Here is a 13,282-nt window from a genome sequence, read left to right on the forward strand (position 1 = left end):
GGACTGCCAGCGCTTTGTCGGTAGTGGCGGTTGTTTGACCATACTTCACCACGCTGGTCAGTGTGGGCTTGTGAATGGGGCTGATGGTAAGGCACCCCCCCCCACCCACCTCTTGGTGGCACACTCCACGTTCAGCAGCGGAGTCTCCAATTCCTTCTCAGAGGCAGCAGCAACGGCTGAGTCGTCTGCTTACATCATGTGGTCAACCGGTAAGGAGCCATCGATCGTATCTGGGCATCGATCAATATTGGACAATGATAAGATCCCCTGCACATACCTTGACAGACGGGTGGGGGAAGTGCTGTTGGCGAGCACCTATGAAGGTCGGCACATCATCATAGCATACATCCCATCAGAGAACACACACTCGCCCAAGAAGACGTGCGCCGAGGAGACGGAGCGATGGTCACCTGCCGGAACCAGGTCGGGGTTTTCCCCGGTATATCACGGGGCCGTGAGAGAGATGGCTGCGGATTGGGAAAGCCTTCATCCGGCAGTGGGTAGACCATGGCTGGTGATGTTGATGGGAGAGGTGGGCAAGGCCTGTGACGCAGCTGGTCTCTTCTTGCGCATGAAGCAGCAGCAGTAGCAGCTGGATGTTCAGGAGCTCGTAGCAGTGGTGTTCTGTGCTCGCCACGAGAGGAGTTGTGTCGTGTTGCTGTCCCTCCTCCCTCGTCGACGGGCAGACTACAGTGGACTTACTGTGGGGTCCATAGTTTGGGTTTCATTTCTTTATCAATGAGTTTTCTAAAGAAATGCCCGATTGAGTTTCCAATCCGCCATGGGCCGGGGTGACGCCCCAATGCGGGTCGATGGTTGCGCCAGCGGCGAGTGCCTGGCCAGCGGGCGTGTTGACGGTGTTCCCCCAGGGCCTTCGGGCAGGGACCTCACAGCTAGGAGGTTTCTTGTTGTTGTGCGTGACTTTCGGGGTCTCCTGTGCGTGTCGCCGTGTTTGTGGGGGGAGCGCGCTAATGCGTGGACCAGGCCAAGCGGGTGGCGTGAGACGGCGGGCGCCACTGACGGATCGAGGTAGTCTTGTTGTGTCCACTCAGCCTTAGACGATGAGGACCTGGTGCCATGGATAAACATCCCCACTCGGGGAGACAAAGGCGGCCGGGCGTGGTGCCGGCCACCCACCCCCTCGTGTGCCGTGCCGGCCTCCATAGGTGCTCGCTAACAGCACTTGCCCCAACAGTCTGTGAAGGCTATGATGGTGGTGTGTGTAAGCTATGGTGGTGGTGTGTGTGTGCTATTATGATGGTGGGGTGTGTATGCTATGATGATGGTGGTGTGTGTAAGTTATGGTGGTGGTGTGTGTGTGCTATGATGGTGGTGTGTGTAAGCTATGGTGGTGGTGTGTGTGTCTATGATGGTGATGTGTGTGTGCTATGATGGTGGTGTGTGTATGCTATGATGGTGGTGTGTGCTATGATGGTGGTGTGTGTGTGCTATGATGGTGATGTGTGTGTGCTATGATGGTGGTGTGTGTATGCTATGATGATGGTGGTGTGTGTGTGCTATGATGGTGGTGTGTGTGTGCTATGATGGTGATATGTGTGTGCTATGATGGTGGTGTGTGTATGCTATGATGATGGTGGTGTGTGTGTGCTATGATGGTGGTGTGTGTGTGCTGTGATGGTGATGTGTACGTGGATGGCAGGAGGAGGAGGGGTCGATTGGTGCCAGGGTTTGAGCCGCGCTTCCGCCCGCGTGCTCTGGCGCTAGAACAGCTGACGCTGACCCCGGGCCCGTGGGGGTCATCCCAGCTGTGTGGGGGGGGAGAGGGCTGTGTGTTCGTGTGTTGGGGGGGGGGGTTCGTGTGATTTACGCGCGCCTACAAACGAGTGCGTAATGCGTTGCGTGTGCACGGCAGCAGCGAGCGAGTGACTGCGCGATGTTGAAGGTTTTCACCGCGCAAGTGTTTGTGTCCACGACGATCACGGTGGTGGTCGGTGATGTTGATGATGTTGGGTGATGGGTGAGGACGGTCACGAGGTTCGGTGATGATCGTGACGACGGCTGCTTGGGGAGGACATGACGATGAAGAGGGCGCTCATGGTGCTGACACTGGACGCCCATTGTGGATGACGATGATGATGATTTAGTCCCCATGTAGATGATGATGTTGATGAAAGTCCGATGATGATGATGATGATGGCTCCTCTCGCCCTTCACGAAGCTCCATGCGACCCGGCCCGGTCCTCCGCTGGGGCCTTAGTAGCTCACGGGTCCATCGCGCCGAGAGCTCGCGGCTCCTCCTCCTCCAGCACCACCACCTACACACCCTCTCTCCTCCACCCCTCCTCCTCCTCCAGCACCACCACCTACACACCCTCTCTCCTCCATCCCACACCCCACCTCCACCACCATCTGACCCCTCCTAAATCCATAAGCCTCCTCCTCCTCCTTCTTCCACCACTACGTACAAAGACAAAGATGTCCGGTGTAGCCGAACAGACTTTTGGGCAAGTGCGTTCAGCGAGCACCTATGAAGGCGGTCACGACACACGCGTGGGGGTGGGTGGCCAACACCACGCCCGGCCGCCTTTGTCTCCCCAGTGCTGATGTTTACACGCCGCACCAAGTACTCGTTTAAGGCTGAGTCGACCTATGAGAGGCCCAGAACCAGTTTAAAATATTCTCCATTGTTATTGGTGGTGCATACACACACCACCATTCTCCACCCTCCACCACGTACACACACACATTCACACACCCGCCACCACATACACACACACATTCACACACCCGCCACCACGTACACACACACACACATTCACACACCCGCCACCACCCCCATCCCTCCACACCTCCCTCGAATCCCACACTCTCCTCTCCCTCTTTCTGCTCTTTCACCCCGCCCATCCCTCCCTCCTCACGCCCACCCCCCCACGAATCCTTCCACCCGCCCCCCCCCCCAATTCCTTCCCACTCCCCCCCGGCATTCCTGAGCATTGAGCTGCGCCAAGCCTCCGTCTGGTCCATGGATTGAGGTGTGCGCCAATGGCTTCCACGTGACGTGGTGTGACCCCACGTGGTGTGTTTCCACGCCACGTGGTGTGGTGCCACGTGGTGTGGTGTGACCCCACGTGGTGTGTTTCCACGCCACGTGGTGTGCTCCCACGTGGTGTGGTGTGCCCCCACGTGGTGCAATGTGCCTCCGTGGTTGTTGGATTCCCCGTGTGGCGTGTTCATCTACTGTGTGTGGTCTGTGGTGTGCTGCTTTGTAACGTAGTTTGGTGTGACTCCTCGTATCTATGTTGAACTTCTATCACACCGCACATAACAACCCGTGCTGATCGAGACAGACCAACTCACGCCTTCATGGTGTGGTGTCTCCCCATGGAGTGGTGTGCGCGCGCGTGGTGGCGGCGTGAGGCTGGTGTGTGCCTCCCAGTGTGGTGGTGTGCCTCCACGTGAGTGGGATGGGATGCCAAGCTCTCTCTCTTTCTCACGTTCCATCGTCAATGCAACGTCGGCCCCCACTTTAAGGGAGCGACTTTTCCATGCCATCTCGAGAGGAGTCAACACTTTATGCGACTTGCCACGTGTTGGAGACGTTGCATCTTCAAGAAGCTGCTCTCTGGTCTAAACTCCACTGTTTTGTGCATCGCTGGAGTGGCTTTCCACTGAGCTCACTGTTATTTAGTTGCAACTTACAGCAGTTCCAGTGATGATAGCGTTGCCACGTATTTATCATTGGGGGTATATTTAGCTCAACTAGTCAGGACAAATAGGTCCTTCAAAACAAACCCCAACTCTGGATATTTAAAAACATTTATTTTAAAACAACGCACTGTGCCCCTCCGCATACGATGGCCCAATCACAGCGCCCTGCAGGGGCAGTGGGAGAGGTGAGAGCGTGGAGTGACTTAGGATGTGGGGGGCAGTGAGCGAGGTGTCATAGAGGGAGGTGAGAGGGATGAGAGGGAGGTGCGTGGGGTGAGAGGGAGACGAGGAAGCAGTGAGTGGGGTGAGAGGGAGGTAATAGGGCAGTGAGTGAGGAGATCGAGGGAAGGGGAGAGAGAGAGTGTGCGAGAGCGAACAAACACTCCATCTAAAGTTACCTTTCGGCTTCACGATACGAAGTCAACCCCGTGAGTGGCGCGCTCGACACCTCAACGGGGGCATTCGACATTCGGCCGAGCATCTGGCGAGAATGTTCGTCAGGAGCCCCCCCCCCCCCCCCCCGTCTGTTCTGTGCGGAGTTTGCTCGATGGGTCGTCAGATTGTCCTCGCCACTGGGACCTCGTGTCTGGGCTCCCGAGCCGCGGGGCTCTTTTCACTCCGAGTTTGGTGGAATCGGTCGACCCCCCCCCCCCCCCCCACGTCGCAGCATTCTCCCCTTTCGCCCGCCTCGCCGCGTTGGTTCAGCCCCCCGTTTAATAGCTGTCAGAAGCCGTCACGGTTCACTACCCCGTGTTCTTGCACGGGGACATTGAGTTTCCAGGTCCATACGGCGTACAGCCGTTTCAATACGGGCAACACAATGTTTGTGTCTGTTTCTGTTTCTCCCTTGTGATGGAACTTTGTAGGATGAACGTTGAGATTTATAAAGGCACGGGGTGACCAATAAGGTCTGGATTGGTCTGTAACAAGGTAGGGCACTAATATGGGGTTGGTAGGTGTGTGGTGGGTGGCAGGTGTGTGTGGTGTGTGCCAAGTATGTGTGGTGTGTGTGTGTGGTTTGTGTGGTGTGTGTGGTGTGTGAGTGGGTGAGTGATTGTGAGTGTTGATGTGACCTGCAGTGTGGTGAGTGGGTGAGTGTGTTGTTGTGACCTGCAGTGTGGTGAGTGGGTGAGTGTTGTTGTGACCTGCAGTGTGGTGAGTGGGTGAGTGTGTTGTTGAGACCTGCAGTGTGGTGAGTGGGTGAGTGTGTTGTTGTGACCTGCAGTGTGGTGAGTGGGTGAGTGTGTTGTTGTGACCTGCAGTGTGGCGAGTGGGTGAGTGTTGTTGTGACCTGCAGTGTGGTGAGTGGGTGAGTGTGTTGTGACCTGCAGTGTGAGTGAGTGGGGTGAGTGTTGTTGTGACCTGCAGTGTAGTGAGTGGGTGAGTGTGTGTTGGACCTGCAGTGTGGTGAGTGGGTGAGTGTGTTGTTGACCTGCAGTGTGGTGAGTGGGTGAGTGTGTTGTTGTGACCTGCAGTGTGGTGAGTGGGTGAGTGTGTTGTTGACCTGCAGTGTGGTGAGTGTGGTGAGTGTGTGGTTGTGACCTGCAGTGTGGTGAGTGGGTGAGTGTTGTTGTGAGCCTGCAGTGTGGTGAGTGGGTGAGTGTGTTGTTGTGACCTGCAGTGTGGTGAGTGGGTGAGTGTGTTGTGACCTGCAGTGTGGTGAGTGGGTGAGTGTGTTGTGACCTGCAGTGTGGTGAGTGGTGAGTGTGTTTGTGACCTGCAGTGTGGTGAGTGAGTGAGTGTGTTGTTGTGACCTGCAGTGTGGTGAGTGAGGTGAGTGTGTTTGTTACCTGCAGTGTGGTGAGTGGGTGAGTGTGTTGTGACCTGCAGTGTGGTGAGTGGGTGAGTGTGTTGATGTGACCTGCAGTGTGGTGAGTGGGTGAGTGTGTTGTGACCTGCAGTGTGGTGAGTGGGTGAGTGTGTTGTGACCTGCAGTGTGGTGAGTGAGTGAGTGTGTTGTTGTGACCTGCAGTGTGGTGAGTGAGTGAGTGTGTTGTTGTGACCTGCAGTGTGGTGGTTGAGTGGGTGAGTGTAGTTGTTGTGACCTGCAGTGTGGGGGTGAGTGGGTTGAGTGGTGAGTGTGTTGTGACCTGCAGTGTGGTGAGTGGGTGAGTGTGTTGATGTGACCTGCAGTGTGGTGAGTGGGTGAGTGTGTTGTTGTGACCTGCAGTGTGGTGAGTGGGTGAGTGTTGTTGTGACCTGCAGTGTAGTGAGTGGGTGAGTGTGTTGTTGTGACCTGCAGTGTGGTGACTGGGTGAGTGTGTTGATGTGACCTGCAGTGTGGTGAGTGGGTGAGTGTGTTGTTGTGACCTGCAGTGTGGTGAGTGGGTGAGTGTTGTTGTGACCTGCAGTGTGGTGAGTGGGTGAGTGTGTTGTTGTGACCTGCAGTGTGGTGACTGGGTGAGTGTTGTTGTGACCTGCAGTGTGGTGAGTGGGTGAGTGTGTTGTGACCTGCAGTGTGGTGAGTGGGTGAGTGTGTTGTTGTGACCTGCAGTGTGGTGATTACACGAAGCAGCGAGTGGTTGGTACAGACCGAGTCCTCAACACGGGTGGAGGAATGACCGAGTGGAGTTCACGGGAACAGCGACCATGGCGGCGGCAGCAGCAGTAGCGATAGAAGAGTGGCAGGGAGGTCGCCGTTGAGCGAGCGAGAGAGTGAATCGGCCGTGGATCATCAATCAGTCGTCCCTGACCGCTGCTTTGCGATTAATTCAATCCCCGCTGCAGTGAGGAAGGAACCGGATGCTACGCTCCAGATGTGACAACAAGATTCCAAACTTCGTATGCCAAATACCAACACAGCACGCAACACATCGACAATAATGGGAAACAGCCGCACTGCGATTGCGAAGTTAAACAAATTATTGATTTGGGGTGGTAGTGGTGGTGGTGCAGCTGCACAAGCAAGAGTGAACAACCTCACTGCTCAACGCGGTCGTCGATAGCACTCTGGCCTGAACAGGGGGAAATATATACAGTAATAGGTGACGTTTCGGGCAATGGCCCTTTTGCAAAGCACCTAAATAGGGTGGTCACAGAGGTGACGCGGACATTACCCCCTGGGCGCCTCGTGAGAACCCGACTGAGCACCTGTGACCTCCTGGGCATGTGACAAAACAAGGGTGGCACAGTCGGGGTTTTTACAATCGGGTTTAATTGTCTTTTTATATTAAACCCGATCATCTGAGATTGGGAGAAATCCGGTTTAGTTGGTTCTAATTGCAGAGCCGCACTTCGCCAACGACGGGCTTCATCCATTCCAAGCGAAGGAACTCACTGGCGCCCACGATTGTGGAGAAGCTCCTCGTGTTCACCAAGACCAACCTGCCCGCCGCATTCTACGACTACCCAGTGCCCGACGCCCCCCCCCCCCCCCCGAGTACGATGATAGCAGCACCGGCGAGGAAGCAGCCTAAGCCTTGGATCAGAGCTTCGTATTCATTAAACCAGGTTGTAATTCCCCGAAATCAGGTTTAATTGTATTAAATAAGAAACCCGATGCCTGCCGCTGGAGAAATCGGGTTTTTTCCACCCATGGTGAAAAAGAGCCTTGCAGCTCATCTGATTCCTGCAGCATGAATAAATATTCTCATTCTGAATGACAGTTGTGCACGTGTCTTCTGGTGATCAGGATGTGCTCAATAGGCACGCGAATCGCAGTCACTTCCAGGAGCCCCCCGAGTGACGAGTCAGAGCCCCCGGAACGGGCAGAGACGATTGTGTTGGACGTGGAATGAGAATCCCAGCGATGGAGGCGCGGGCCTCTTGCCACTCACGGCCCCGTCTGAAAGTGGCGTCCCAACGTGCGGTTACAGACGAAGCAGACGAAGGGCATTGCTCTACACGTGGAGAGCGGGGGACGAGGTGGGGGGAGGTGAGCGGGGGTGGGAGGATGAGGGGGGAGGGGAGGGGTGGGATGGGGACGAGGGGAGGGTGGGATGTGGGGTGAGGAGGGGAGGGGTGGGATGCGGGGTGAGGAGGGGAGGTTTCAAACCCTCATCCACCAACTTGCTTAATCATCCTCGTCACGTCTGGGGCGCCTTGTGGGCCCTGGGTGGTGAGTGTACTGTGAGTGTGTACTGTGAGTGTGTACTGTGTGAGTGTGTACTGTGTGTGTACTGTGTGTACTGTGTGTGTACTGTGTACTGTGCGTGTGTACTGTGTGTTCTGTGTGTGTACTGTGTGTACTGTGTGTGTGTACTGTGCGTGTGTGTACTGTGTGTGTACTGTGCGTGTGTACTGTGTGTGTTCTGTGTATGTGCGTACTGTGTGTGTGTACTGTGTGTACTGTGTGTGTACTGTGCGTGTGTACTGTGTGTGTGTACTGTGAGTGTACTCTGTGTGTACTGTGTGTGTACTGTGTGTGTGTGTACTGTGTGTGTACTGTGTGTGTGTAATCGGTAGCGTAGTGGTTAGCGTACTCCGCTACGAACCCGGCTACCCAAGTTCCATTCCCACTCACGGCCAACACCAGTGACGATTATCTGAACCGGTCATGAGCCTCCCCTAGGTCGACTCAACCTTCAATAGGTACCTGGTGCGGAGTGTAAACATCGCCACTGGGGAGACAAAGGCGGCCGGGCGTGGTGCTGGCCACCCACCCCTTCGTGCACCGTTCCGACCTTCATAGGTGCTACTCGCTAACAGCACTTGCCCCAGCAGTCTGTGAAGGCTACACGGGTGACCGGTGTCTTTTTGTGTCTGACTTGGGCGCCGTGATATGAACTCGCTCGCCTGCAGGAGGAGTTGGGGGGTTCCATCCCGACCCTGCGGCACGTGTGGAGGTGGAGGAGGAGGAGGTGCTGCGGTATCCAGGGCGCACGCGCGTTTCGAGTCGTCGGCTGCAGCTCGACACCTCCACGTGATGATAACCCACCTCGCTGAGCTGTCGCTTGTCATAGCCAGGTCGCTTCTGAAAGAGAGCTCCTGTAGCTCAGTGGACCTTACCTGGTTACATAATAAAGAGTGTCGAAGTGCAACTGGCCTGGCACACGCGCCCAGGCGGCTTCACTGCAACTTCGTAGCGAACTGCGGCGATTGTGGATGTCTTGGATCTCTGTGTGTGCTTCCTCTCCGTGCGTGGCGACTGTGGTTTGTGGTGTATGTATAACCCCTTCGTGCGTGTCTGTGCACGTTTGTGGTCTGTGTTATATTTTCCTGTGGGTTGTGTGTGTCTGTATGTATCAATGTTCCTGTGTCTTCGGATCTTTGTATTTGTGTCTGCTCTTTGCGTGGTGAGCGTGGTACTGTGTATGCCTGTATGGGCGATTGTGTCTGTGTGATCATGTGTGTGGTTGTATCTGTAGGACGACTCAAATGAGTACCTGGTGCGATGTGTAATAATTGCCACCCTCGAGACGAGGGCGACCGGGCGTGGTGCTGGCAACCCACCCCCTCGTGTGCCTTTCCGGTCTTCATAGGTGCTCGCTAACAGCACTTGCTCCACTACACGGGGGATCTTTGTCCTTGACTTTGGTCTGAAGCTTCTTGGCCTGTCGCTCCATCTGAAGCTTCACGTCTTCTCGGCCACAGCCATGCCCTCCCTTCTCTATACTTGCGAAACCTGCACCCGTCTGAAGGGACATCTGCGCCGACGATAAATCCTGGATTTAACCAGACGGGATTGTGTGAGGAGCTCACACATCCTTGAAATATCTGGGCACCGCCTCATTGGTGAGCTCCTCCGCCAAGCGAGGCTGCGTTGGCTGGGCCATGGAGCCAGCATGCCCAGCCACACCGCATGCCCAGCCACACCGCATGCCCAGCCACACCGCATGCCCAGCCACACCGCATGCCCAGCCACACCGCATGCCCAAGCAGCTGCTGTTTGGCCGCAAGGAGGAGGCTAAACGGGCACGACACGCGGGCTGTAGAAGAGACGGACTGATGCGGTAGGGGAGGATGTGGAGCTGATTGAACTTGCTGGACTGGTACCAGCGGTGTCAAGATCGGGCTCTGTGGTCGACTCAGCCTCAAACGAGTAGTGTGCCGTGCCGGCCTTCACAGGTGCTCGCCAACAGCTCTTGGTCCCCAGCAGTCTGTTACAATATACGGGGGGGCGGTGTATTTGTCTTGGTATGTCTATGTCTGTATGTCTCTGCTTTCCACCGCTGCGCCCGTAGTCTTCCCCAGGTCGCCACGACCCCCAAGATCGCTCCATCCACGTTCTCCCCTCCCACCCCTCCCCGTGTCTCCCTTGTCCTCCCGACAGGAAATTGTGTAGTAATTGTGGTCAGATTCCTTCCGCCAACACTCCCAGGCAAACAAGAGCAGCCGCAGCAGCAGCAGCAGCAAAATAATACGAATATTAATAATGATTATAAAAGCCCTCGGCTCTCCGATGCACTTTTACGGGTCATAACGCACGCGCGTTGTTCGGCACGAGGTCCGACGTTTCGCTCCCACGTGCCGGGAGCTACTTCAGGAAAAAGAACACGTGATTACGGAGGCAAAGCGTGTCCCCCGGCAACGCGCTTTCTGTCCGTGTTGGCTCTCCCCTTTTCTTTCCCGAGACCTGGACTCGAATTCACGGACTCCATGTCGCCGCCACCGAGGACGCGGCCCCAGTCGGGTCGAGGCCGACGCGAGGGACACGCGCCACGGCTGAGTCCTACGACTCTCTTGCAGGAGGGAACCTACCACCACGTTGCATCTTTTTTTCCTTCTTTCCAAAAGATGTTTTCAGCCAATTTCTCACGAGTGTTTATCTCTCTCTCACACACGCGCGTCAGAGGAGGAAAGCGGAGCACCCGGAGAAAACCCACGCCTTGCGCGAGGAAGCAACACTCTATCCCCCCCCCTGCCACCCGTACAGATGAAAACAGATGGCAAGTCGTCCACTCGCTGTACTTCCTTCTGCTGGCGATCCACGGCACGGCTCCCCCTCGACGCCCAAGCGAAGGGAGTTTCACAGCATCTCTGCGTGATCCACCAACCCCTGTCCACCCACGCAGATTGACGAGCCAGCAAATATTGACTTGCGCAGCACACCACATCGAGTATGCCTCTCATCGCCGCCGCCGTGAATGTAGCTGATATGCTCTCTCTCTCTCTCGCACATGTGCCAACGATTAAAGTCGACCAGCAGCCTGGAAAATATTCTGTGAAATAATTACGACCTCGAATTACTAAGAGGCACACAGACTCACATAGACAAATACAAGACAAAAATCATCCGTATAGTCTTAAAAGACTTTGGGGCAAGTGCTGTCAGCGAGCACCTATGAAAGACAGCACGGTACACGAGGGAGTGGGTGGCCAGCTACACGCCCGACCGCCTTTGTCTCCCCAGTGGAAATGTGAGGCTGAATCGGCCTGGGGGAGATCCTGACTCGGTTTAGATAATCGTCATCAGTGTTGGCCGTGAGTGAGAAACCAACTTGGGTCGCCGGGTTTGTAGCGCATCGCGCTAACCGCGGCACCACCGCTCCCCACCGACTCTAAATAGAGCCGCAGGGGCTCACAATCACTCTCCTAACTCTCCCCTTTCATTACGATCCATGCCAACCACAAGCTCATGTTGGACTAACGTTGGCATGTCTACTGGGTATGCAATGACAGATGAAGAAAGGTAGTAATACAATTCAAATACTGTACTTTTTAACCGGAAAAAATATGAACATTGCATACCTGTCAACCCCTTATCAGTGCCCTACCTTTTTACAAACCTTATTGGTCACCCCGTGCCCTTATAAATCTCAACGTGCATCCTACAAAGTGCCATCACAAGGGAGAAATACAAACAAATAGACACAAACATTGTTTTGCCCGTGTTTAATCGGCTGTACACCTGAAAACTCAATTTCCCTGTACAAGAATACTGGGTAAACAGTGTGGGTTGGCAGCGATGACACTGAACTGTTAACGATACAAACAAATCTAAACATTTTAGTTACATCAACCTGATCGTCTTTCTGCACCACCAAACAACCCAAGTGGCCATCTCGCTGAAACGAGCCAACACACTCTGCTCACGAGCCCCAAAGGCGCCCATGTGCAGCGTGTGTTTATATTTGTAGAGACAGTGCGTGGACTAGCGGCCACGCGTGGTCACTACACGTGTGTAGAGTCACTGGAGGGGACTGGTCACCACGCGTGGTCACTACACGTGTGTGGAGATCCTATAGGGGACTGGTCACCACGAGTGGTCACTACACGTGTGTAGAGACACTATAGGGGACTGGTCACCACGAGTGGTCACTACACGTGTGTGGAGATCCTATAGGGGACTGGTCACCACGAGTGGTCACTACACGTGTGTAGAGACACTATAGGGGACTGGTCACCACGAGTGGTCACTACACGTGTGTAGAGACACTGTAGGGGACTGGTCACCACGAGTGGTCACTACACGTGTGTGGAGATCCTATAGGGGACTGGTCACCACGAGTGGTCACTACACGTGTGTAGAGACACTGTAGGGAACTGGTCACCACGAGTGGTCACTACACGTGTGTGTAGAGACACTGTAGGGGGCTGGTCACCACGAGTGGACACTACAGGTGTGTGGAGATCCTATAGGGGACTGGTCACCACGAGTGGTCACTACACGTGTGTGTAGAGACACTGTAGGGGGCTGGTCACCACGAGTGGACACTACACGTGTGTGGAGATCCTATAGGGGACTGGTCACCACGAGTGGTCACTACACGTGTGTAGAGACACTGTAGGGGGCTGGTCACCACGAGTGGTCACTACAGGTGTGTAGAGACACTGTAGGGGACTGGTCACGAGGCCAGGCAGCAGACAGGGGAACGACGATCTGGGATCTTCAGGAAGCTGCGAGAGAGTTCGAGAAGAGGAGCGTGGCCAGGGGCGGGGGGATGGGCCACGCTGGGGCGGGGGGCGGGGGGCAGGAGGGGATAAAAGGGGGCGAGGAGCGAGGTTCGGGGCTGCCGTGGGAGTCGGGGTCGTGGCTGTCGTCGCTGTGTCCTCAAGCCATCACTGTGTCTTCGTCGCCGTGAAGACATCGTGTTCTCAATAAAGAAACCCTCGCCAGTCAAGAGTGTCTCAAGAGTAGTTACACACACACACATATCTCTCTAACGCAACGTACGTCTCGAGTGATCCTGTTTAAAATGTAAAATGCTTCTGGAAGTCGTCTACAGGCCGGCTAAGCCGCGCCACCAGCCCGCCCGCGTCGCGGCAGAGGCCCAGCACCGGCCCCGCCCCCCGGCACGACTCCGGTGGCGTCAACCGCGCACAGCCACCCCCCCCCCATGGCCGTGATGACTCCCACGTGCTTGCGGCCCCCACTCGCCCGCTGTGGCTGCTGCTGCTGCTGTTGTTGTTCACACCGGTGTCGTTGAATAGGTCGTTTACCCTTTCTGGCAACCCCTATTGTCAATGTGTTTGTGCATACTTTGATACTGGGAACAAGGTCCCACTGTTATTCGCGTTGTGGTGGTTCCCATTGTTAATACCCCCATTGTTATTATCCCCATTGTTATTATACCCATTGTTATTACCCCCATTGTCATTGTTACCATTGTCATTGTTACCATTACTATTATCCCCATTGTTCGAAATAACACCACCAAGCTTGGCAGCGTATATTTAAGCTGGGTTAGAGGAGGAGAGCGCCTTGACAAAGACATTTACATACCAACAGAGG

Source organism: Lethenteron reissneri, chromosome 54 (assembly GCF_015708825.2).
Source record: "Lethenteron reissneri isolate LAM-NWPU_2019-01 chromosome 54, ASM1570882v1, whole genome shotgun sequence".
NCBI classification, from domain to species: domain Eukaryota; kingdom Metazoa; phylum Chordata; class Hyperoartia; order Petromyzontiformes; family Petromyzontidae; genus Lethenteron; species Lethenteron reissneri.